This window comes from Falco rusticolus, chromosome 1, assembly GCF_015220075.1.
Source record: "Falco rusticolus isolate bFalRus1 chromosome 1, bFalRus1.pri, whole genome shotgun sequence".
NCBI classification, from domain to species: domain Eukaryota; kingdom Metazoa; phylum Chordata; class Aves; order Falconiformes; family Falconidae; genus Falco; species Falco rusticolus.
The window spans coordinates 72,230,218-72,256,728 of NC_051187.1; the positions used below are offsets into that span (position 1 = coordinate 72,230,218).

A 26,511-nucleotide genomic window follows, 5' to 3' on the forward strand; every position below is an offset into this window, starting at 1 on the left:
GGGCTACTTTTGCCTAAGGCCAGTCCTGACAATTCATAGTGTAACTAAGGTAGTATCCATCCCTCTATTGCAGGGACATTTAGGATGCCTTCATAATCTGCAGCCAGAAAAAGAAATTTGAGAGCATGAGTCAATCGACCAGAGATGTTACTTTGGGCAGAGACAAACCGTGCTTTAGAAACACCAGTTTCTCTCCCTTGACTCTGAAGGGAGCCTATGGGACCCAGTTCAAGTATAGAGGTCTACAGTGGGGACACTGACTTTTAGATGGATGAATCCAACCTTCACTGCCTGTTGATGAGAAGAGGATACTTATTTTTACCTTATAGGTTACCGTAATTCATCTTATGATAATGTATGATTGTGTATGCATTACCGCATATAGCAAGAGCAGACTTCATTTCTGTTTTGGAAATTCCCAGTAGTTAGTAGAACTGCCATCAGCCTGCTGGGGCCAGCCACAGTCCACAAAGGCTACACAGGCTTAACTTACCAAAAGCATGACAGGCTTCTAGTCTGGTAGGTATGTGGCTGTGAAGCAAGACAATTTCCCATTGTTTAGCAACTAGTATGCAGTAGGTAACTGGAAAGATAATACTATATTGTCTTTATTTTCCACTACTAACATTTTCCATGTTAGTGTATCTACACATGTTTATCTACGTCTGCGATATTGTAAAGGACATATGTTAGGGAATTGCCCTCAACTGGATTTGGGTGAATATATTGTATTCTCTCCATCACTGCTACGCCACTATCCCTGCTATCTAGCTATACCACCAAATGTATATAGCTTTTCCAAAATAAAAAAGTGGTACTGGCTGAAGAAAGCCTTTATCCCAGAATAGATGCTGGAGAAAGTCTTACATGCTACAGGTTAACCAAAGCAGGCAGCTGAGCTCTAACCAGCTGCTTGTTCACTCCCTCCCAGCAGGATGGGGGAGAAAATCAGAAGGGCAAGAGTGAGAAAACCTGAAGGTTAAGATAATGACAGTTTAATAAACAAAGGGCGGGGAGGAAAGAAGGAAAAAGAAAACAAACCAAGTGATGCAAAAAGCAATCATTCACCACCAGCCAACTGATGCCCAGCCTGAGCTATGGCCCCCTGGAAAACTGCCCCCCTATCTTTTATTGCTGAGCACAATGCTATATAGCCTGGGATATTCTTTTGGTCAGTTGGGGTCAGCTGTCCTGGCTGTGTCCCTCCCAGCTTCTTGTGTACCCCCAGCCTGCTTGCTGGCAGGGACAGCGTGAGAAACAGAGAAGGCCTTGAGCTGTGCAATCACCGCTCAGCAATAGCTACAACATCAGTGTGTTATCAGCACTGTTTTGGTCACAGATCCAAAACACAGCACCATGTCAGCTGCTATGGAGAAAATTAACTCCATCCCAGCCATAACCTGTACGCTGTGTCCCAAGGTACCAACCATAAAGCATGACAAACCTATCTCAGGCCACTGCTGGGACAGCAGGTCTCAGGGATACTGTAAGGCAGTAACATCCCCCTTCTCTTCTGGTAAATTGTCTGAAGCACAGCAGTAATTCCTGTGTGTGAGTGCCCCAGCCTTTAATTAGAAGATCAGAGGAGTCAAAAGGGCAAGCACAAATCACTACTTTATAGAGGGCCTGGGTCCATGAAAGCTTTGAGCAGGAAGAGAGGCATGTGTGTCTGGATTGCAGCCAGGTTAATTTAAATACTTCTGCAAAAAGTGTCCCGGATAGCAGCCCAGCGCTGTGGGGCAATGTAAACCCAGCCACCGCTCAGCACCTGGCTGTCAGCAGCTGCTCTCCAGGTCCAAGGGCCAGGAGCTCTGGGCTAAAATGTCTTAAATGTCAAGCAGGAGTAAGACTGGGAAGTGAAAGAAATTCAAAGTAGCTCAGAGTTGAGTTGGGAATAAGGAAAAAATACATCTTTTCCAGGTTGGAAAAGTTAGGTTCTCCTAAACCCTTCTCCACAAGGAGAGGGTGTTTTGTCTAGAAGATGGAATGACTAAGGACTGCTAAGGTGGAAACAGGCTGAAGGCTGTGAACACTGGGTCTGACCTGTGATGAAGCCTAGCTGGAGAGGGGCAACACTGAAGCTATGCAGATAAAAGGGTCAGGCTGATGAGAGGGGCTGCTCTGTCAAGGTCTGCCTTTGTGTGTATTGACTGCCAGCAATGACTCTGCAAGTGCTCTGAACTACTGCCAAGTCCTCCAGAACATAAAAACCAAACTCTGCAGAATGCAAAAGCTCTTCTGGAAGTCTGTAGGTGGAAGTGTTAAAGTGCTAAAATGTAGTTTTGAAGGCTTGCCTTGAGAGTCTCGGTTCTGAAGAGTGTGGCCATGATGGTTTTCTTGAATTCAGATCTGTCTGGTAGGATGCTTAAGATCTTCACCTTGTTCCTCTGCAAAATTGTGTCCACCATATGGTGATGGTGTCTGCCAGAGGCACAGTGATAGTATGCTTTGTTTCATGGTAGAAGTAGGACAAACAGGGAGTGATTCTCTTTCCACAAAGAAAGTCAGGATGGATATTACTGTTGTCAAGGGTGTCTTAGTTTCCAATGGAATTATATACTAGATCTGCTTTTACTTGATATGAAAGCTTACAAGGTTTGCCTTGATGGATAAGGAAGACAGTATATTGGCACCTGGGCAATTGGCATGTGTCTCCTTTACTTCAAATGCTTTCTCTGACTTAGCAAGCCACCCTTTTCCTCTCTAGGCAGGAACAATTGATCTTTCTAGTCTATTCTAGTAGAGGAGAGAAATCCCTCCTTCCTTCCTATGTTTTTGTTTTGTTAATTTATACATTCTTGAGATTAGTGCTTTTATCTAGAGAGGTAAAATACGCATCTTAAGAGGACCTGATTTTTTTTGATGTTTTAGTGTAATACATGTAAAATAGCCAATATTAATGGATTCAAATCTTGATGTAGCACTTGGATGATCTGTGATAAGGATTTACGTCCCTACTTAAATTTTCTTCCAGTCGATGCTTTCCTCAGATTAATAGGGACAAGAGAAAACAAGATGAGCCAGGTGGCTTAAACTACTGGTTGTGAGAGATGTAAATGGTGGTGCTTGACTCTTGCAATACACGCTCTTGTACAACACTGTGCCCCTTCCCAAGTGCTGTGTTGTGCCACCCCATCTTGGGGTGACCCCAGTCTGCTTCTCCCCTGCAGTCTTCAATTGCTTCAGTCACAACTTAATTAGCAAACCCTATCCTTAGGCTTGCTTTTGAATGCTCCTCAGCCATACATAGCACCCACATAGCATTCAAAGTCTCTCCTATGGGACTGCTGGAAGAGTTTACCTCAGGTAGGCTGAGTTTCTTGTGAAACAAAATAAAAGGATGCTCCAAATCATCTCCTGAGCAGTATCCACTCTTAAGCTGGAGGACAGTAGGGTAGGGGTAGGGGTGGTGTGTGTGTGTGGTGTGTGTGTGGGTGGGAGACTGAGAGTTGAGGAATGTCGTCCATCAGTTGAAAGGATATCAAGACAGTGACTCATTAGTACTCTTAAGGTGGTAGAGATGCATTTCCTCAGGTGTGTGGGGTGCTGAGGGAAAGGCATGGGCCACCACCCAAATGCCTCTTACATCAGTGGTCTCCATCCTCAAGAATGAAATCTTTTCCAGAAAAGGACAGAATACATGCCTTTGGGAGCTGCTGAAGAGGGACCTAACTTCAGGACCAAGTTTGTTGTCACCTGTGGTCGCTTTACATGCTAGCGTGGGTTTGGTGTTTCTTGGAGGAATGTGAGGAGCGAGTGAAGAAATTGCCTGCTGTTGGATGAAGAAGTGAGAAGCAGGGGGCTCTGCCAGAAGGGAATAGCAAGAGCTTTTGTGTCTGTTGCAAAAGAAAGAAGCTTTTCCTGCTTGCATGACAGCAGAGGCACGTGTAGACAAGGATTCTCCTGTGAAGGGGGGTTGTTGTGAAATGTTGTCACTCCTCCAGTTCAGCAGTGCAAACCGATTTACACTATGTCCTGGAGGTTCTTTTCAGGGGAGGGAAGAGGGGTTGGATAGTGATAGAAATTAACCCAGATGTAAAAGGCATTCCTTCATCCTGTCTTTTTTGATGCAAATGGAGCCTTTAGCAGAATTTCAAGTAGTTGATGCTGAAGTCATTGAAAACAAAGATACATAATTAAAAAAAAAAAAAAAAAAGCTGTTAAGCTAACTCAGGCACAGAATCCTGAAAGATGCTTGCTTTGTTCCACATATCTGACATGGTCCTGTATTCTTGCTGTATCTTGTGAGCAGTCTTCTGATGAAATGATCTCATCTGATTTTTATATACATGTTCACCCCCACCTATATAAATTCTGAAATAAGGTGTGCTCAGCTCATCATGTTCTCTGAAAACTCTGCTTCCATAACAAAAATGTCTTATGTAGTACAAGCTACCCTGAACTATACATCAAAGGGACATGCGTACCACAGTACTTAGACCAACTTGTGCTAAAGGATTTACTTCCTCACCTACATGTGACAGTTGAGAAGTGCGGGGATTTTGCTTTTAATTAGAGAAGTGCGATGAAGAAAAGCCTCAACCGCAGACAAGTTTGTGAGAAGTTCAAGCATGGTTCTGTTAGAGAGACTCCCCCTGGGCAATGATGTTGGCACAGAGCTGCTGCCAGTCCAGTAAGTGAAGCCGAGAGCCTGAGGTCCCTGGATTGCCCCAAGACCTGCCTGTCTATCTAGCCCTGTCTTGAAGTGGGCTGGCTGTGGAACTGCATGAGAAAGAAATTTTCTGCATCTAAGTGAGTCACAAACCACCTCTTCTTCATGTCTCCTAAGGCCTATGGCACATCTTAAAAGAGTTCCCAGCGAATATATATATATATATATATATATGCATGTATGTATAATTTTTTGTGCACAGCTCTGGCAGGCTGATACCTCAGAAGTGCCTCAGAGCAGCACAGCTCTGACTCTTTCACAGTGTGACCACAGTAGACAGAAAGCCTCACAGGCCTAGATCTGAGCTGCTTTTACTTCTCCATTCTAACAATGTGCAGAAACGTTTAAAGGGATCCCTTAGTCATGCTAGCAGAATTCAGCACGTGCTTTTTAGCTGCTGAGATCTCCAAAGTCTTGCCTGTACTGGTTCCTGTGTTAATTACAAATTAACAGCAGCTATTCACTTGTACTTACAAGACAAGGCTTTGATTTCAAAATCTTTAAGAATGAGAGACTTAACCCCACATTAATAACCACTTTCCAGAAGTACATCTGGCAGAACATAACCCTTTGGTTAAGTTTTACTTCCGTTACAAAGTGTTTCACACATGGTGACCACCCAGTGCATTGCTAACACAAAGCAGTTGTGTTGTATGTGCTGCTCTTACTGGTGGGGGGATGCAGCAATACAGGGGCCTAACTGCTCTGATGCTGCGCTGTGGTTGTTGCTGCTGGAAGGTCATTAGTCTTGGCTCAACTGCAAGCAATTAACATTAAAAACACAGTGAAACAAGCCCAGTTGGGAAACTTCACCCCTTCCAGGCTTGCCTTTGCCCTAAACCACTCTCACAGCCTAACTCTATAGTGCCTCCTGTGCATCTTCAGAGGTGGGTCTCTGAAGCCTCTCCAGCAGTGGGGTGAAAGGGAGGTTTTTCTCCTTCTCTGCTCCACGAATTTTTCCACACTATACAAGGAGGAGGGTATTTCCAGCCATACACCTCGGAGAAATGTTTAGACAGTGTTTGTCACTGATTGAGAAATTGTTTTTCTGAGGATCAGTTTAAGAAGCACTGTTTTGAAGTGTTTACCCAAAGCACATGTGGGTATGAAGAAGACTGTCGTTTGGTCCTTGACCCTTACTGTTTTTGCGGAGGTGTTTACCTTATGAATGTGCCTGTTGAAAGAAATCCTTGTCTCTTTGGAGAAAAATATTTAGGTGGCAAGGGGAACAACACTATAGATCAGAAAAACAAGGGATCTGTATCACATTCTGCAGCCGCAAATATAAACGCAAAACATGCTGCTCTTTCCAGTGTATGTTTATACACGTAGGGCAAAATTCCCATTGAGTGCATTTGCAGCCTGGGCTTTTCTAGCTGTATTTAGGACATTAGACACTGGACTTTTGTCTCTCTTGTTTCAGAGACAAAGCACTGGCCTTCTGCTGTTAGTAAACATAGCGTTTCCAACTTTATCTTAGCTTTCTAGATCTCTTAATTAGTATTAGTGGATGTGAATATGTATAGGTGCGTATATAGCATATGAGTGGGTTAGCCATTCTAGCCTGAGACATGGGTTTCCTGATGGCCTCATAGGGAGCTGTACTGCTGCACCATCCTTGGTTGCCCACCGGGAAGCAAAACCAGCAGTGCTGCACTTCCAGGGGAAACTCCAAGGTGTGAAAGTGCCAGGGCTGAAACACAGCAGCTGCTGGCAGTAGAGAGGTGTTGGTCTAAAACTTCTAACCTGTGCTTCATTTTGTGCTGTTTGAACAACTGCCTTCTCAAAGTATTTGTAGCCTCGAAGGCAAGCTGCATTGCAAAATCTCTGCTGTATTCCTGTTTCTCAGTTGTAGAAAAATATTGGAGATCGTATGTTTCAGTGCCCATCAGAAAGCAGGGCTATACTTCCCATTTTCAGCAGCCAAGGCAAGTAAATCTAGCTACGCGTTAGCTTTGCAAGCATGAGCTATTCTCTTTGACTACCCATACAGGCAACTCTGTGGCAACTTTTGTGTATTTTTGTTCACCGGCGCCACATAAAACAGTAAATGGAGTTTGCTGAAAAGTCAGCTCTGAAAGCACCTACTGCTTTCTAGCAGAGTGCCTAAGCAGCTGCTGTAGTATTTAGAAACTGCATTAATAGCAGCTTTTCCTTACAAAGAGCAGCTTTCCCCCGCCTGGCCCCTCCAGCTAGAAGTAGTCCAAACAGACTGTTTCCCTGCCTGGTCAGTTGGTATGTTCTCCTATTTCCAATACTGCAGTTGTTTGCAAGCTAACACAGTCACCCTGCTCACCTGCCCTAGAACTTGCCTGTAATGATAAAAAGAAATGGAGCTGCCCCTGTCTGGATGAGTGGGTGGGCTGGGTAAGCCCATCATATAGTCAAGGAGTTTATATAATTTTGGGGGCCAGGCCAGGCCACCTTGCCACCTTTCCTTCACCCCTCCCGTAGGAGATCTCACTATACTGCTGTATAACAGGCAGGGAAAGGAGAGATCAGAGAATTACCTCTAGTCGGATGTCTAAGAGATCACTTCTAATGTACTTTACAACTATTCCTAATGCAAAGCTTTGCATTCCTGAAGAGCCAGAAAGAAACTTTGACATTATCATTGGTGGTGTGTTAGGAAATCAGCAAACTGCTCTGGATTGCACTTGTTCCCATCAGCCTTCATTAGCGTGGCAGTAACATGCCCGAGATCGCTAATGCGGTGGATGGGAGAGGGCTCTGGGAGTATGAGGCCTTGATTTACTTCCTGGCTTGATTAAACTACTGGAGTAATCTTACCTGAGACTGATGTCTCATGGTCTTTGCTTCTTCCATAAATAACACAGGGAAGTTTGTCCATGACAAAGTTAGTCTTTCACTATACGCTTGCCCAGGGAGCACTAATGAGACAGGAACTCAAAATAACAGGAGCAATACATGCTTTCCCACAGGTCCTGGGAGGCAATGTGTCCAAAGGACTAAGCATGTTCAAGCCCGTAATGAAAAATTACATGCTACAAATCAAATTCTTAAATCTCCTAGCTGCATGTACAATGTGTAGGGTGTTTTTTGTTCTTTCTGGAAAATTACTTGATTTAGTATTTTAAGACAGAGACTTAATGTCACAGTGAGCTGTGAGAACATATTAGAGAACCAGTTCCAAAGAAAATTACCATTCCGCTCTAACAGAATTTTCCTAATTAAATTTCTACGTTAAGCTTGGCTTTAGGATCAATATATTCAGCAAAAGGTTGTTTGATGGTGTAGATTCCTCTGAAGTAGGGAAGTACAGTTGCACCACTAGATGGTAGCCTTGCTTATTTCATATTCACCCTCTTTCCTACTTTCCTCTGCAGCAAGAAACAAGATTGAGAGATGGGATCATTGAGCACTTTAACTATCTCCCCTACGTGGAGGAACCCTTAAGTAAAAAGCTGGTATACAGAAGAAAGCAGGGGAAGAAACGATGAACTTCTCCTGAGAGAACACCCGGGAGCACAGCCAGCTCCCCAGCAGGGTCTGCAGACCCGGGTGTGCTGAGGCAGGTGGGGGGCAGAGGGGTACCTGCCGATGGAGACTGTGGTGGGCAGCCACTCCTTGTTGCAAGGTCAGATGGACTTTGACCAACATGAATTTGCAGTCATAGTTCTCACATAGAAACAGCAAGATGATGATGAAATGACTTTGGTATGAGCTGAGAATATAGAAAGGCCTCTATTTTTTTTTTTTTGTCCTCTTTTTATAAATGCTATTTCACGAGATGCTTGTGTCTTCAGTACGGAGGCAGTTATGTGCTCTGTATCAATTCCTGAAGGCCACAACTGAAGGAACTATTTCATTGCACATGGACAGTTAACACAATGGATTGTTAACCGAGATCTGTATTTGATGAGCCTATCTGTATAGGCTGAGCCTATCTGTATAGGCTGAGCCTATGCAAGCAGTACAGCCACTTTTCTGAGAAGTCTGAGTGCATTGAGCAGCTGCCCATTTAGGACGTATATAAAATTCCTTATTTAGTTTCCCCAACATTTCATTTTTACGACTCTGCTTACTATACTGCAATCCAAAGTGCATTATATAGAGTACGTAAATAAATGTTAATCACAATTTTAACTGCCTAGCAAAAACCACAATGCATGCAGTGCTTTTACACTTCTTGTCAAAGGCATGTGAATTTGAGAGTGTCTTGCCTGGCCATTTCTGTCAGGGTAATGTATTAATAGGCTATTCACTAATAATCTTGGGTAACCCGATAGTTGCCTTGCATCTCTAGGCAATAAAGTGCAAATTCCAGGGGAGTTCTGCTCCAGTGTGCCATCAAAGCATAAAAGCTTTCCTTCCTGTTGGATGATGTGCTTTGTGAAAAGGGAAGCACCCTGATTTGCAAATGCTGGAATTTGATGAACCACATTTGGATGTCTCAGGAGGTCACAGCTCCTTCTGGAACTGATCTTGATGACATGTTTCTATTACAGATCATTACGACTATTTGAAGGCCTTTTTTGGAGCTTCATCATAGTTCTGGATCTAAAAATATAAATGAAAATGTGAGTTTTAGCTTATAAAAGTGTTGCTCTTTTTAAACAAATTGGAAGTTTAAATCACGTCTGATTTTAAGACAAATGGAAAAATGTGGGTACTGCTACAAACAAGAACAATCTATTTAAGACTATGTATTAAAGCGTGGTTTCTAGGTGCTTTGCTCTGAATTATTACATCTTTGCCTAATTGTTGCTTCTTCTTATTCATCACTGTAGAGTTATAATTGCATTTTTTTTCCTCTTCTTTAGCCCAGTGGATGTCAATATGATCTTCCAAACCCATAAATATTTCTAATTAAAGATGCTGTATTCTTATTGATCTCAATGATCCCTTTAATTGTGCTCAGTTCATGGGCATTTTGCTGTTACCAGGAGCTTAGTTGTAAAGCCAAGGAACAAAATACCGAAGAAGGTTCTGGAATGCATAGGAAAAAGCATCTTTTCCAGATAAACAGATTTGCCATTATAAATGGTGTGATAAATTGTAAAGTAGACTCGGGCACTTCAGCAGGATTGCTAAATGTGTTTTCATTTAAGAGAAAATGAGGCTGGCCATTTCATTATTGTAATAGTCTTCTTTGACCTCCTTGTATATCTTCGGTCACTCCAGTATGACACTGACACTGTATTTTACTGCCGATTGTTTTCATCTGCTGTTCCAGGGACGTCCTAAGGTTGTGAGGTGTGGGAGTAAAAGGTCTGTTAGCAGTTACACACTTTCCACTGAGCTAGCATCCCATGTGGATTTTTTTTTCCTTTAGCAACGAGCAGTTCCTTCCCCTGTAATCTCAAAAGCCTGTCTTGACACAACAGGCAAAATCCCACAGATGTGGAAGGCTTTAAACAGAAGGGTCTTCCCACGGCTGCGTTCTTTGCAGCCTCACAAACAAGTGCCTGGGCCGTTGCTGTGATTCTGTACTCATCCACCTCCAGCCGTGCCTAGGGATTTACTCCCAGCGTACCTGCAGTACGGCAAGCGGGCTGGAGCAGGGATGTTGCCGCACCGCGGAACGGCCCGTTTCTCTCCGTCCGTGCCGGCTACGTAACTTTTGAGACCCACAAGAACAGCACGGCGCTGGTGCCCAGACCCCCGTCAGCCCGTGGCTAGAGGGGTCGCCATGTCCATCAGCCACGTGGGCGTCTAACCCACCCCCACGCTGCTACTGGAGCCCAAATCCAGCGTGGAAACCAACCCATTCTTCTAGGTGGGCTTCCAAACCTGCCTGCCAGCCTACCTCTCTGGCTCTCCTCACTGCTGGGGGAGTGCTGGGACACAGCAGGTGGCATTTGGAGACCGTAACTGCTACTGCCTCGCCTCGACCTGGCATTCGCCAAGCACAAGCCCGACGCTTTCTCCTAAGGAGAAACGATTATTTCTCTTTTCTTTCCAGCGGCACGCCCGCCGCCCCGCACAAACGCTACCCCCCCTACGGAAGGGCACGGGCTCTGCAGGCTACCGATGCGCTGCTGACGGGAAGCCCCCCGCCGCGGCCCGGGGCTCGGTTGGCGGGGGGCAGCGGGGGCCCGGCGGCGCGCACAACATGGCGGCGCGGCTCGCGACCCCCTCCCCGTGCCGCGCCGCGCCTGCCCGGCCCCCTGCGGGCGGCGGCCGGGGCGGAGGGAGAGGAGGGGCGGCGGCGGCCGGCGGCCGGAATCGTTTCCTGGGTAAGCGCAGCGGGCTGGGAAGCGTTTCCGGAAGGCTGGCCGCATCCCGCAGCGGGCTACGGGCGCCGCCGGGGCGGGCGGCGCAGCGCAGAGCGGAGCGGAGCGGCGGGCAGGTGCGCTCCGCGGCGGGCCGGAGGGAGGGAAGGCGGGCAGGGCAGGCCGGCGTGTCGTGGCGTGTCGTGGCGTGTCCCGCCGCGGGGCCCCCCGTGTGCGGTGCCGCCGCTCCGGCCGGCCCGCTGCCGGTGCGAGCGGGCAGGAGGCCGGGGAAGGCTCCCGCTGTTCTTGCCCGGGGGGGCTCCGGCGCATCCCGGCCTCGGGCGTGCGAGGCCGGTGCCGGGTGCCGGGTGCCGCCGCCGGCCCGCCGCCCCGCTCCCGCTGCCTTTCCCGGTCGTGCAGGAGTGCGGCCGTGCCGCCGCTGCTGCAGGGCTGGCCGGAGCCCCGGTGCGAGCGCGGGCTTTCCTCCCGCGGGCGCCGAGTGGGAGCGGCGGCGGGTCCCGTTGTGCTGCGGCGGGGGGGCGGGGGGGGAGCCTGCGTGTGAGGTAAAAAGCAGGAGAAGTGGCAGAAGTGCCTGTAGAAGTAGCAGCTTCTTTTTGGTCGTGTGTTTTGTTTGGTGTTTTTTGGGGAATTTTTGTGGGGTTTGTTTGTTTGTTTGTGTTGGTTTGGGTTTTTTGGGGGGGTTTATTACAGTGGGCTTTTCAATTTCGTGATTAAATCGTACTGGAGGGTTGCATGCGGGGTTGCAAATGGGGATATGCAAAAATACAGTACTCGGAACAAAACGGGGACCCCATTTAGTCCCACCTGAAATTCTCAGGAATTCGCTTGGGTCCCAGGGCAGCAGCGGAGCCGCTTCTCCTTGCAGATAGAGGACGAGTTCAGACAGATAAAATGGAAAGTATAATGGTTTGTGTTTGTAATTTGTTGTTTTGCCTGCTTGTTTGCAGTATTTTGTAATTTTTGGCTGGGCTCCTGCCTGCTGGGGAGGATAAGTGCACTTCTGTGCTTTAAACACAAAAGAAGTAAGCCCAAGAAGAAACCCAGCCCTGTGCTGGCGATGGGCTGGTGGGCTTTGTGGCTGCTGGATGCTGTCGGTAGCCATGCAGGATAACGGTATCTGCGGTCAGTTGTGCAGGGTAACAGTGTCTGCAGTGAGTTTCGGTGCTTCACTGAAGGATCTGTATTGCCCCAGAAGCCGAGGTATGGGTTGCTGCTGTGCTGCTGCAGGCTTGCTGTGTCCTCTGGCTCTCCACTGTGTTCCTCCAGTTTGTTCTAGATCTGACATGTCATCATCCTGCCATCTCATGCTCTAGTATTTTCTGAAAGCCTGACTGAATTGCCTGTCTTGTGTTTAAAACTATTTTCTGCCTGCGTGATTGCATTTGGTTAAAATAAGTGTGCAGATGTCCTAGCACTTCAAGGGAGAGACATCCTCTTATGGTGACCTTGGGACAAAATCTTGGCTGATTAACTTCCTTGCCTGGAACAGCCGTGCCGAGTGTGGGTATTTTTATTCTTCCTTTACAGTGACGAGTGTTGGAATACTTTTTGTCTCTTATTTTGAGGGGTTTTGGCCACTTAAGGGAAATCGAGGTTTGGAGAGGACTCTTCCGGAGGAAGAATAGTTTTACCATGCGTTATGAAGAATACATGACTTGGTTGTAATGAGGAGGGAGATTCTTGGCTCTGAAGCAGCATGAGTGAATGTGTCCCTGGCGAAAGAGGCATCTAAGCGATAGATTAGAACAGCGTGGGGATAATTTCCTAGGAGAAGGAATGGATGACTTTGAAACTTGGATTATTTCTTTTGTTTTTCAGTTCTGCAGCTAAGTTGGGAACTAGTGACAAGACTGGTTGTTTTTGGTGGGGTGTTGGGTGGACTCTGCTGTGCCCTCGGTGAGGAGGGATTGTGATTTCCTTAGGAAACCCCTGAGGACCCTAGGCAGGGCTGCTGCAGGGTTTGAGCTGAAGAGAGTGGTGACTTTAGGAGCTAGTTAGGGAGGAATTTGGGTACTTGAGGGCACCCACTGTGAGGATTTTTTAGCAGAACTATGAAAAACTAAAATGAATCCTGGCAGTTGGTGGGTAATGGTGAGTAATCCACTGATCACATCTCTGTCAGATAGCAGGGCTGCGCTTTTCAGGAGCTCTGACCTAGGGTGTGTAGTCACATCTGAACAAATCATCCACGTTGAAAACAAGCTGTACCACATGTCCCTTGCTAGTAGAAGAGAAGGTCTTGCCTTTGCTCTCTGCTGTGAGCAAGGAGCCCTGCTGCTGGAAGCAGCAAAGCAGGTGGTGTGCTGGATGCCCTGCCTTGTTGCTGACCAAACTGCTGCTGTCCTGCTGCCCTGGAGAAAGCAAAGGCGCAACGTTGGAGTGTGTTAGGCCAGGACACCGGCAGGAGGGGTGGTGGGGTGGCTGTGATCTCCTGGAGAGTGCCAGGCATGGGTCCACTTGCCTTTGCTGTGAGTGGGACAGGTGCAGAGAGAGGCAGAGGAACAGAAACACCAGTTATTCTGGGGGAGACAAGGAAAACCTGGCTTGTGTAGCCTAGCAAATGAGGCCTGAGAGGGAATATGATTGCAATCTGCAAATACAGCAGGGATCTAAACACTAGAAAGGGAGAGGAGCTATTTAAGCTAAAGAACAATGTTGGCATGAGAACAAATGGATGTAAACTGGCATGAATAAACTTAAGCTGGAATTTAGACAGGTTCTTCCGTAAATGGAGTGAGGTTCTAGAACAACCTTCAAATGGGAGAAGTGGGAGCAAGTCCTCTAAACTGGCTCTTGACGATATGGAGGAAGTTTATATTGTGTGCTTAGCTGTGGCTAGGAGATGAGGCTTGGTGATTCAGGAAAAGCTTTTCTGTATGTCTGAGTTAGCTGAATATAGATTTTCTGTGCTAGTGTTTCATATTTTTAAAATCTGACATTCAAAACTGGCACAAAAATAAATGCTTGCTTTACAATTTCTATCACTTCTTAGAAAGCGATGTACTTAGTGGTGGCTTTCTGAAATGTTTTGCATGTTAGTTCCCCCCCCCTCCAAAATAATAAGAGTTGGCTTACAGCTGCATATAATTGTGTGGAAATTCCTTTTTATTCTAAGTCAAAACTGCAAAAGGAGGATATATGTTAGTGTGTGTATTTGAGCTGTTTGAGCTTATTATCCTTCAGGCTAAAAAATGAACTGTAGAAAACCTTTGTGTTTTTCTCCTGTTGAAGTAATTCATAAATCCTCTCAAAAGGGGATTTTTTGGAGGGGGCTGTACAGCAGACTCAGGTGGTGTGAGCTGAGACCAGTATTCCAAACTACACTGTGTCTGAAGGTCTGGAATAAATGCAATTTAAAGCAAATGTGAAAACAAGTCTAGTTGGGCTAATTGTGCTTGGAGTTTTTCTCATTTGATGTTATGCAGGACAGCTGAGACTTCTCTAGCATGGTGGTTGCAGTAGTTGAACTCATAGGGAAGTCTGTAGTTGGTTATAAAAATACTGTGTACGCAGCACAGCATAGTAGCAGCTGCAGATGCTATATAATTGGTCCTGTGTCTGTTAAGCAGTACCTGACCACTTCTAAGAGGTGTAATAAATATAGAAATGAAAAAGCAGCTGTGATGGGCCAACCAAGAGTTCATCTCTGTATCCCAGTATACAGTAAAGGACTCAAGCAAGCCACACGGTGCCTGGTTTCATCTCCAAGGAGCACCTTGAAGGTGCCTTTAGGTGCTTTGCATTTTTTCCTTGCCCTGTGACTGAAAATGGTTTCTTGCCATCAGGAGGGATGAAGACCTCTTGCAGGCTGATTTATACCTTAGGCTAATCTGTCAGCTGCTGAAATCAAATGTAAGAAAATTAATCAAGGAGAAGTGAAAATGGATGAATTTATGATGTGCTTCATTGACTCTGTGACTCACATCCCTTTTGCAGGGAAAAGGAGACCTTGGAACATGTACATCTAATGCATGAAGCTGCAGTTCCTCATCTGGCTCCTCCAAAGCCTCTTCCTGAGCTTATGGGTTTTTTTTTTTTTGGTTTATAGCTTTCCTATCTGCCGCCCTGTGAAAGAGTGGGATCTTCTTGCCAGCCTCCTCCTGCCCCTGTCTGAGCTGGCCACAGCTCCATGGGCTGATGGGCTCCAGACTTGATGGGCAGGATCCCAGCACCTCTGTGCCTGTTTCTCTTTCTTTGTCTCATTATGGATCTGGGCAGAAGACTAATTACTGCTGTCCCCAGAGCTTTAAGGAGCAGAGGGGACTGCTGGGATGCTTAGTGTGGTGTCCTGCTTTAGTTTCCTTTTTCTTTTTAACCCTTTAACTTCAGCCTGCTCCCTTCTTGATGTTGTTTTCTGCAACCTTTATTCCCCACCCCCCCCCCCCCTCCTTGTAAGCAGATGCCCAAGGAAAGATAAGAAACAGGATGACCTTATTAAAAACCTCATCTTTAGTTGCTTTGTGAGCCTCTGGCTGTTCTCAGCCAGAGCTGGGTGCAACCTTTCCTCATTTATGTTGGGTGGCTTTCATTTCCAAATGCTTGTCTGGTTTGCTTATGGCCCCCTGGGACCTCATTGCAGCCTCCACGGCCTTTGGCCAGGAGTGCTGCTTGCCTGTGGGTCTGCTTCTGTGTAAAGAATTCCCTCCTGCTTGTTCTCAGCTGGCTTCCTTCATTTGGTGGCTCTTGGCTCTTGTGTGGCAGAGATGGTGAGTGATCCTGCATTATGCCACTCATGATTTTGTAGACCCCAGTCTTCCTCATCAAGTTCACTTTGACGTGCCTGAAGAGTTGCCTACTCAGATACTGTTTGTATGGAAGCTGTTCCTGATCGTGAGCATCGCTTTCCAGGAGTCTATCCTGGTTCTGTATGTCCTCAAGGATGGGAGGATCAGGGCTGTATACAGTTTTCAACATGTAGGTGAGCTTTGGGGGCTATACAGTGGCATAACCATGTTTTGTTTTCTTTTTTTCTTTCATGTTTGATTTGCTTTTTGGACTGCTAGCAAGTTAATTTTGTGAACCTGTGAAATGGTATGGTGCTCAAGAGTACAGTCAGTTTGGAATCCCTCAGTTACATATAGCCATGGTTGTGTCTTTCCTATGTGCATCTTAAATCTCTTGTGTTTATTTGCATTAGCTTTCCTCTGCAGTGTTATTGACTGAGTCTCACAGGGTTGTCTGAAATTCCTCTCATCCTGGCCTCGATACCACAATACTTTTTTTTTTTTATAATCATCAAACTTCCTCAGCTCGCCGCTCATTCCCCTTTCCTTGTCTCACATGAATGTGTCAAACAGCCGAAGTCTGAGCATGGGTCTGCACTGAACTTCATTGCAGGCTTCTGCTTGTTCCAAGAAGAGATGGTTTACTCTTACCATCACCCTGCTGCTATTTTTCAGACATCTCTCCCTTCACAAGTAGGACCTTTTCTTTTGCATCTGTGTGCCTAGTTTCCTTAAAAAAAGCCCTTTTTGGTAAGGCTCATGGTTCAAATCCTTTTGGAAATTCAGATAGGTCAAAGTGAGTGGATGTACCTCATCCATGTTTGGCACCTTTGAAGAGCTCAGTGTTTCTCTCCATACAAACAGTATGCGATTTATCCAGATGACCAAATTGTCTACTTTTATCATTAGCATCAGTTGAGTTAATTATTAGCCCAGCAGAGGTGTTAGGCTTTACAGCTCTGTACTTCCCTGGATCCCTGCTGAGACGGCAGCCTCTTTCACTGCTTTCCATTCACCTTCTGCAAAGGATGTTTCATACGGAGGCAGAAGAATGTGACCGAAAAATTGTAGAGAGTGCTCTGGGGTTGCTAATGGATGCTGGTGTAGCAGTGTCTTGTCTGAGAGGACCTGGTTGCATAAGCCTATTGCCATGGGTATGAGGGCTGACTCTGTAGTGAGGTGACTGGAATATGGGGTCTGTCTGGACAAAGGCAGCAGGCACTTGATCTCCATCACCTGCAGGATGATGAGTAGATACTGTGTAGTGGGGGGTTTTATGCTTTAAAAAGGTCAAATTCGATTTAGCTTAAGATTCAAGGTGAACCTCTATCTCCTACTATCAAATCAGTTTTTTTCACTAAAATATGCTGAGCTTCTGTCTCTCCTGAAAATGTGGTATTTGTTTGGGTAAGCATTTAGATGGTGATTTTTACTGCTGAACAAACTTTGCATCTGTGTATAACACTGATTAGTGCCTCTTTAAAGTGGCCTGTGTAACAATTAGCATGATTAACTAGATGCAGATTTCTGCCTTTATTAGTAGTCTGTGCTGCATTTGATACTGAACACTGATCTCAGATGAATGAAGTCAGATGGAGTTTACTTTAGGATATTCATGGACATAAACTACTAACTTGAGTAGCAGTTCATTAAGAGTGATAACGTGACAGAGGAAGGTTTGCTACAAAATATGTACATTTCTGCTTCTGATCTCAATACCAGCTAGCCAGTGTTTGTAATTCTGGTTTGTTTTACCTTATGAATAGTCCTGCTGCTGTAAAGTACTTTAAGCAAACCCCTGGAAGACTTATATTTGACAGTTTAATATTTTGGACTTAACAATTTAAAAACCTATGCTAAAATCTTGGTGATGTTCTCCTGTAGCTATGCCGAAATAAGAGTTGTAACCTACTGATTTAGTCATCTAGTTCTCACTGTCTGCTGGTCCTTTTCTCTGTAGAAATCTAAAAGAAATCTTTCTCTCTTTCATTTGTCTTCGCTGCTGGATTATGTTGCACCCCAGGTAATATATCCATCAGACAAGCATCAGCTCTGCCTGCCCTTGGGAAAACCCTCCTGTAAGCACAAGACATGCTTTGCTATGATAGGCTTTTAAGCAGTTTTTCAATGTGTGTAGGTCTTTTGTTGAAGGTGTGGGTTTTTTTTGGTTTTGGTTTTTTTTTCCTTCCCTGTTAGTGCAAGTGCAGTTTAATTTTCAAAGGCACCAAAAGAACATTTCTAAACTACTTCTGCAGATTTCAAGTGTAGAATAGGTGTTTAAAAATTACCGCTTAAGTTCGATATTAGTGCTAAAATGTGTTTCATGTGGGACTTTTAGTCACAACTGATTTTTTTTCTTATGTTTATTAGCTGGTTACGGAGGTTTTCTGGTATAATTATTGTGTGTAAAGGACAGATTCCACAGGGAAGGAAGCTGGCAGGCACTAAATGTTCCCTACGTTTATGAATTAACTTGTTTGAGCAGAACAAACTACTGTAAACTTTACATATTTCGTTATCTGTTGCAGAAACATGTCATTCCTTTGCAGTGTTCTTGGGGTAGAAAGCCCTCCAAACAGTTATTAAATGACAGTAATTTGGTGTGACTAATACTGGCACAAATTAGTTAAACTTTTATTGGAAACATCATAAGTATAATTTCTCAGATGGGTTGGAGGGAGATGCTGCAGGGTGCTTACTGGCCAGCTGCCTAATAGGGCAAATGAGGAGCTTGACATTAAGCCATCCCATGTATTTGATATAGAATTTTGTTATAAGGAACTGGAAGCAGTAGTTAGGGTAAATGTGACAACTAATTCATTACTTTCGTGTTTACATTTGCCTTATTAATTTACTTGCAAAGAGGATTATTGTTAGGAAGGGATGTTTCTTAGCAAGGTATTGTATTATGTAGCTGTGGAGGAAGCTGTGCAGAGAACCAGCATGAAAGATGAAAGGGGATTGCAAGGAAGAGAAATAAGGAGGGGAGTTGTTCTCACATGGAGAATTCAGCACTTGCTGGATTAAATTGGGATTTAAGTGCAGCATAATGGAAAGATAGTTCAATTAGGTTGCTTACATGAGTTACGGATACATACGTACAGGGCACAATCTATGAATTTATGGAAAGAAGTTAATCTGGAAGTAAATACAGTAGGGAGCCTGGGTGTTTGTGATACTCGTGGTGTTAAGGGAGCCTCCAGCACTACCTGATGACCTTGTTAGGTCCTGTGTGTCTTGTATGTGAGCAGGAGAGGCAGCATCTTGATGTGATCGTTTTCCTGATCCCACCTGGGTGTGAGATGATGCTTTTTGTGGAGTGTGTGGTCTCACATGGCCAGGCGCGCCGGGAGTCTCCCAGCAGTTCTGGTGTGGGAAACTTCTGTTTGCCTGTGAAGTGGCTGGTACTGAACACGTGCTGTCTAAATGACTGTGGTGATGCTGGTCAGCAGAAAGAGGCATGAGCGTGGAAGTATCTATTAGGAGAGAATTAAATTTTGGTAGCTCCCTTTGATAGAATGATGTAAAGTATTTCAAAGGAATGAAAGTAATTTCTGCAAAAAATTCTTGCTGTTTTTTCTTCTCTCTTGAAAGCTTAAATGGCCGCTTTTCCTTTGTGTATAAAGCTGTTTTGCTCTGACACAGGAAAATGTACGAAATAGATGGTTTTAATGTTTCAAAACATCTGGGGAGAAGCCCTGCTGCTAGGATAAAGGGAGTCCAGTGCTGTGGTGATGGAGCGGGTGCGTGGTCCCTGGGGAGGCAGAGGGCCAGTGTGGAGCTGGCTTAGGAAAGGAAATCCAGGGCTAGCAGAGGGATGGTACTGTAGCACTGTGTTTGTCCTGCCTTCCTTCGTTCCCTTCCTCTTCTTGTGTGGCCCTGCCGTACCGCAGAGGCCTGAAGGCTGGTGTTTACACCTGTAACGGTCCCACGCTGCTTCAGTCCTGGTGCTGGAGGGGATGCTGCCGTCTGGGAGAGGAGCGCTCGGCCCAGGCGGGAGGCAGCATGGTGGGCAGCTGCTGCCCTCGTGCAAGCCCACTGGGGACCTGGGACGTGCGAGGTGGCGTGAGCATCACCCGTCTGCTCTTTCCCACCACTGTGGTGGGAGCGGGGCGGAGCGGGGTAGCTGGAGGCTTTGAAGCCTATTAAAGATGTTGATAGATTAAAAACCCCGTCTTGATGATGCATAGCTTCACGAGACAGCAGTGCGTGGTGGGTGTGTGCTTGTGTGAAATGCCAGAAAATACCCCACCCAGATTTTCTGTTAATCCAGGCTAACAAAACAACATTGTACTCTGTTACTTATGTTAGATGATTATTATGGTGTGAAATTTTTAGAAGAAATTGGAATGTTAAAAAAAAATCCTTGCTCTTTAAGAAATTAACTGTGCTGTTATTTTTTCCGAAAATTATAGGTGTAAAAGCTTGAAAAAACAACAGAAATGGAATATATACAGACAGGTAGAGAGAAAAGGAAAAATTAGAAAGATAATTTGAATCTGAAAGATAATGAGAGTTGCCTGCTTGGGAAATAACTCATATTTTTAGAGTCCTGTGGGAGCTGGCTTGCTTCCCCCCACCCCCGCTCTCTTTTTTTTTTTTTTCTTTTTTTTTCCCTCCCCACCACATTTGAGAGAAACAGTGAAACAACATGAGAACCATCAGTAAAGGGAGTGGTTTAACACATCTATATATGAAAAGCTGCATGTATCCAGGCAAGTAAAAATTTTTTGAGGTTAGCTTAAAAAGTTATTAAATATAAGAAAAACATTTGATGATATCTGTGTATTTGAAAAGAGATGCATTAAAAAATGTATTTGATGTTTGCTTCTCGGAAGCTTGGACTTACTGCTAGATGAGTTTGTAGGCTGGTAAGAGGACTACCAAGGATATTGAAATAACTTGGTGACAAAGCAATGTTGGCTTTAAACATGTGCTGTTATTTAAACACATGCAGGAACTGCTAGAAAACCATACTTGACAATATAAATGTGTTTTAACTTTATTTTATAATCTTTACATGCTGTTATATCAGCATTCATCTAACTGCATTTTTTGCCAATTCTTGTCATGTCTAAACTTTTTCTAGTAAAATGTCCCATACGTTTCCCTTTAATGCAAGTACGGATTTAAACTGGGGTAAAGTACAGGAAGTTCTCTGGTAAAGGTATATGGACATTTAGGGACCAGTAAGTCTTTTTTTGAAAACAATTATAGATATGTCCTACTGTGATAAAGATGGTGCTGTTTGTCAGGGAAACCACATAGTGGTCCCTAGAAATGTGTCTGCAGCCTAAGAGCATGTTGGTATTGTGATGCCCTTGCACTGAAGTATAACTCCAATGGAAAACCATAGAAGATTCAGGTATTTTTCAGTGAGGGATCTGTGCAGGGAAGGGGAGATCAAGAGGGACGACTGGAAGGCTCCCAGGGATGTCAGGCTGGATGCCAAGGAGGTGCTGGAAGAGTGGGACCCTCAGAGTATTGTTAAAGACTTGTACCTCAAGTGCAAGTCATGTTTCAGTTGTTTCCTAGCCTGCTTTGAGCTGAAAATCAGCCAGCACTACTGCATGCTGTTTCTGAAATATAGTCTCCACGCTCTGATTTTGGCCAGCCAGTGTGTAGCAACAGATGTGGTGGGATGATGTGGTCTTATTTGTTTGGTTTTGAGTAGAAAAGGGGGTGTGTGTCCCTCAGTGCTTTTCCAGTTGAGCCAGGAGGTGATGATGCTCTTTCTTCTCTCTCCTTTCTGATATATGTATGCATGTTACAGTGATGGGAATGGCTGACTGGAAGGATATGGTGAGGTGTATCCCTAAATTTGCAGCCAGCCTTGTTGATAAGGACTGTGTGAAAGCATTTCCTTGATAGGAGTGGCTCCGGTGACACTGGGAGCCCCAGAGACGTGGCAGCTGAGAGCTGTCTCTGTCCTTGCCTTGCTGTCCGGTCTTAAAGCTGGTGGCTTTAATGAGCAGACCTGCTCCCAGCCTCTGGAGAGGCAAAGGAGTTGGCAGCTGGCCGCTTGCCATTGTGCAGCACAGCGCTTCAGTCTGCTGCTGCTAAACCAGCAGGTAGGAGTGCTAGCTGGGTGGAAAATATTTTGTGGGATTTATCCAAAATAAATAGCTAATTTTACATGGGCGAGGCTGAAATTATTCTGCTGTGCCTCCTTCCATGGCAGAAGAGAAACCCACCTTCCTCGCAATGCTTGTCCAAGTTTTTGTGCATGTGCACAAAAGGTAAAATTATTTTTTCCTTAAATTCAAAGCTTGGATCCTCCTCCTTTTAGTTTTAATGGATATCTAGATCTATACTGCTTTGAAAAGCTTTTTGAAGACAGATAACCCAAACTTCTCTGAACCTTCCCCAAAAGGTTCACATCGAGGCATTTGGCCAGTGTCTCCTGCTGCTCTGTGCTTCTGCATAATCCTTGAAGTGTAAATATAGAGCTGGAAGAAATAGCATTCAATCTGTCTGACAGTATTCCAGCTTGCACTAGGACTTGATTTAAGAAATAGGAGCTTCTCCTGTAAATCAGAAATTTGAGTTTGTAACGATTTAATTTTTGGCCTGATAAATCCTATTACTCCTGGAAAGCTGCTAAGGTTCATCTCTGTAAGTCCTGAGGATGTTCTAAATCTGTGGATTATTTAAGTAATGTGTGCGCCAAGGTTTAAAATAAGACTGCAAGGCCATACGACACGCCAGAGGTAAAACCAGGAGTGGACGGTGGAGCTGATTCAGGAGACGCCAAGTGACTGATCCAACTTCAAACTGAACCAGTGTTGAGCTTTAGCTCCTGCTGCCTATACTGCTTCTGCTGCTCTACAGGGATGGAAAATTCACAGGATGCTGATGTTTGTACTAGCATCATTAGTTCTCCCAAACTAATGGGGTGGATGCTAGTTGCAGAGCGGCATTGGGCTCTTGGGTGTTCTTGCTTGGCATGTGGTATTAGCATATCCCAAGTTTTTCCCACTGCTCAGTGTGAACGTTTGAGAACTTACTCAAGCGGCCAGCGTTCAAGTGGGAAACTGGTCTTGCCCCTTTTTGGGGTTGCTCTTTGAACTGAGATTGCAAGCAAATGTTTCTGGCACAGGTATATGCAGCATGCTGTTTTAGCAGTATGTGAAGCCTTCTGGCAGAAGGTGAGCTTGAAAGGCGAGCTTGAAAGGAGGTGTTGAAATTCTAGATCCGTCATGGTAGAGGATTAAGCTGAAGTTGTGTAGATTTTAAAAACTGGGGGAGGACATGTTCTGAGGAGAGGGACACTTATACCCTGTGATTCCACGAAGAAGACTGATGCTCCTAAAGGCTGTCTCAGGAAGATCACTTGCCAGAGAGCTCAGGTGGAGGCAGAAGCTAGCAGATAAATAAGACAAAGAGGAATTTTAATTACACGGAAGAGTTAGATGATGAAATGGGCTGTAGAATGCCTCAGCTCTGTGGAGCAGTGGGGAGGCATGCTCTGTACTAATTACAATATAAACCCACTTAAAAATGTTTTCTAGGTTTCTTTCTTTTCTCCCCTTGTCTGTTTTAAGGACAGGCCTGGGTTTGTCTTGAAAGGTTCTGAAAGTACCTAAATTAGAGAATAAACATATTTTTGTTTCACAGAAACTGAAGTTTGGGTCTGGGAGTTTCACACACAGCCTACGTTCCTTTGCATTTTCTTGGCTGCTCCTAATGTAGTAGTGCCTGTAATTTATTTCTAATTCAGAGGCATAAGCTAACTCAAATGCTTTCACAGCACAACAGGAAGCTTTCAAAGGCCTTGAGAGACCCTGTGCAAAGCTTGTCAAATGGCCACAGCTGGTTAGTAAAAATCAATGATTAAAAACCAGTGTTTTCCAAAGGATTGTTAGTTGAATGTGGCAGGCTTGTGGATGAGCCGTGTTTCTGCCTCTCAAAAGCTGTGAGTGAAACAAGCTCCAAGCAGAGTAGTGCACGTACAAATGCTTGGCTCTTTTGGAGGCTAATACAATCCGAGGTAGTATCTGCATGCCATATAGAAAAGGATAGTGAAATTATTAATGCTTTTGAAATAGATGTTTTCATAGTTGTTGGCGATACCTAGAAAGTAACACATTATCTTAAGCTCAATGAAATGCTTAAACTTAAAGCAAAACTGTTCTTTTAAAGGACCTTCAATTGCAGAGAGCCTTTCAGGTGAGAGTAATGCAGCTGGAGCAGATTGGTTTTACCAAGTAGCTACTGAAGACAGAGAGGCAGTGCACTGGGGTGAAATAAGTGTGGGTTTGATGCCCTCTGATGGGGAGCAGGTATTTAAAAAAAACAACGCAACTCTACTGGGAAGTCTCTCTTTTTAAATGCTGTCCTTTCCACATCAAGTCACAGAATCATGGGATGGGCAGGGTTGGAAGGGACCTCTGGAGATCATCTAGTCCAACGTGCCTGCTAAAGCAGATTCACCTAGAGCAGGTTGTTAGGTTGGTCAGGTGTGGTTTCCCCTTGGTGAATGCATGCTGACTGTTCCTAATGACCTTCTTTTCCTTCACATGCTTGGAGATGACCTCCAGGCTGAGCTGTTCCATCACCTTTCCAGGGATGGAGGCCTGTAGTTTCCTGGGTCCTCCCTTCTTGCCCTTTTTGAAGACTGGAGTGACACTGGCTTTCCTCCAGCCCTCAGGCACCTCTCCTGTTCTCCATGACCTTTCAAAGATGATGGAGAGTGCCTTAGCAATAACATCTATCAGCTCCCTCTACACTCAGGTGTGCATCCCATCAGGGCCCATGGATTTGTGGGTGTCAAGTTTGCTCAGGTGATCTCTCCTCGACCAGGGGAAAGTTCTCCTTTCTCCAGACTTCTCTTGCCTCCAGGGCCTGGCAAACTGGAGGGCCGGCCTGGCAGTGAAGACTGAAGCAAAGAAGGCATTCAGTAACTCTGCCTTCTCCGTGTCCTTCATTACCAGGGCACCCACCTCATTCAGCAGTAGGCCCACATTTTCCCTAGTCATCCTTTGCCTGCTGAAGTACTTGAAGAAGCCCTTGACCTCCCTTGCCAGATTTAATTCCAAACAGACTTTAGCTGCCCTACTGCATGTTCTGACCACATCCCTATATTCCTCCCAAGTGGCCTGTCCCTTTTTTTCACATCACGTGACCTTCCTTCTTCTGTTTTGAGTTTTGCCAGAAGCTCCTTGCTCATCCATGGAGGCCTCCTGCCCCCTTTGCTTGATTTCTTACTCAGAGGGATGCACCTATCTTGAGCTTGGAGGAAGTGATGCTTGAATATTAGCCAGCTCTCTTGGAGCCCCCTGCCTTCTAGAGCCCATGGGATTCTTCCAGGTCAGCCAAGCATAAATATCTCATGTAAATAAAAAATGAGAAGTTTTATCTTCAGAAATTAATCGTAGAGCACTGTGGAAGGAGACAAGGGAAAACAGCAAGTCTTGTCTTCACTTTTTTCCTGCATCCTAAATGAGATTGTGTAGTTAGATACTGTGTTTAGGTTCTGCTGCTGTGATGGGGTTTACTCTGTCCTCAAGCTATCCCTGAAAAAAGCTTCACCACTTCCACAGTGTATTATAACAGTCATGGTTAGGTTGCTCAGAGGTGCAACCTACAATAAAAAATAAAAGCTTATGGGGACCAAACAACTTGCAGAGACGGGCTTAGGAGTAGACCAGCTGAGGTCAGACCTGCCCAGATGTCTGCCTGATGCCCTCAGCTCCCTTGTCTCTTAAGGTGCCTCATGCTGTCACGAGGTAGTTGGTGTGTGATGTTAGACTGGCTCCTCGGCCTCGTGGATGAGGTCATGCTGCCCTGGTGGGGAGGTGTGCTCCCTCAGGTAACACCAAGGCTGGCTTCATGTTTGAGGAGACGCTGCACAAGAGTTGCTAAGAACAGGCAATGTGACAGGGAATGTCCCCCCCCCCCCCCAAATACTGATTGTGAGATGTGAACTTCTTTAACTGTATGGATTTTTTTAACTGAGAGCTTTGGTCGTGAGTTGCACGTTGGTAATGATAGTGTTGCCAGAGAAGGCCTGTTGTTGGCACCATTTGGGCAAGTGGGCATGTTTTAGATTTTAGTCCTGTGAGGTGGTGACTGACTGCTGGCCCACGTTACGAAGGCAGAAAAAGATATTTCAGTGAAACTTGCACTAGGGATACCTGGCCTTGTGGGGCATGTGAGTGTCCACCTTGTTTGCTTCCATGGCTCTCTGGTGCCCCTTCTGAATCAAGAGTGACGTGCGGAATTAGACTCTGTAACTCGAAAGTTATAAAGTAGGTATGTTTATTGCGCGCAGATGCACGGGGGATCGCTCCTCCACAAGCGTGCATGCCCGAAGTGACGAACCATCTCACATTTATACAATAAAACAAATGAATATTCAATTAACGCCTATACATATTCGTTACCTAAAGCCGCTTACTCTCGCTTCGTATGTTAATTAGTTTTCGTATGTTAATTAGTTTATCAGTCCTTTGCCTGGAATGTGGTGGTCTTGCAGGTTTGTAGGTGATTCATGTTCTTGTGACCATCCAATCTTCTCCAGCAAGGAGACTTAGCACTCCCTCCCTCTAGATAGCATTGGAATATCTCTCATCCTTTTCTCATTCTTTTTTAAAATAGCCCCTTTTGTTAGAGGAAGAAGGGCAGGCGTCTCCTCAAAGCTGTGTGCCTGTGTGACCAGACATCGCACCCATGACTAGTCACCATACCCACATTCCTGGGCAGACATATACAATCACAATCGATGTCCATTGTCCCCATTTCACACTATTTCTCCATATCAAGAGGGTTGTCATCCCAAAATGCCTTAAAAAGAAAGGTGAGACATTGGGTGTTTCCAGTTGTTGATTGCCTCCAAAAAAACCCAAACCACCCCCCACAAAAGAAAAAACCCAAACCAAACCCCAAAACCCCCAAACCACCAACAAGACTGGCTTTT

The 26,511-nt window shown here is 45.2% G+C and overlaps 1 protein-coding gene across 12 annotated transcripts in view; it reads left to right on the top strand.

Annotated features, from left to right (window-relative positions):
- The first annotated feature begins 10,880 nt into the window (after window positions 1–10,880).
- The window catches only part of APBB2 (amyloid beta precursor protein binding family B member 2), a 189,705-nt gene continuing 174,074 nt past the window's right edge, over window positions 10,881–26,511 (top strand). For 8 of the 12 annotated variants that reach the window (XM_037384246.1, XM_037384274.1, XM_037384255.1 and 5 more), the window contains exon 1: window positions 10,881–10,985. The gene's annotated coding sequence lies outside the window, so the exon portion shown is untranslated. The remainder of the gene's footprint in view (window positions 10,986–26,511) is intronic. The other 4 variants (XM_037384216.1, XM_037384265.1, XM_037384194.1 and 1 more) reach the window with 2 other exon arrangements.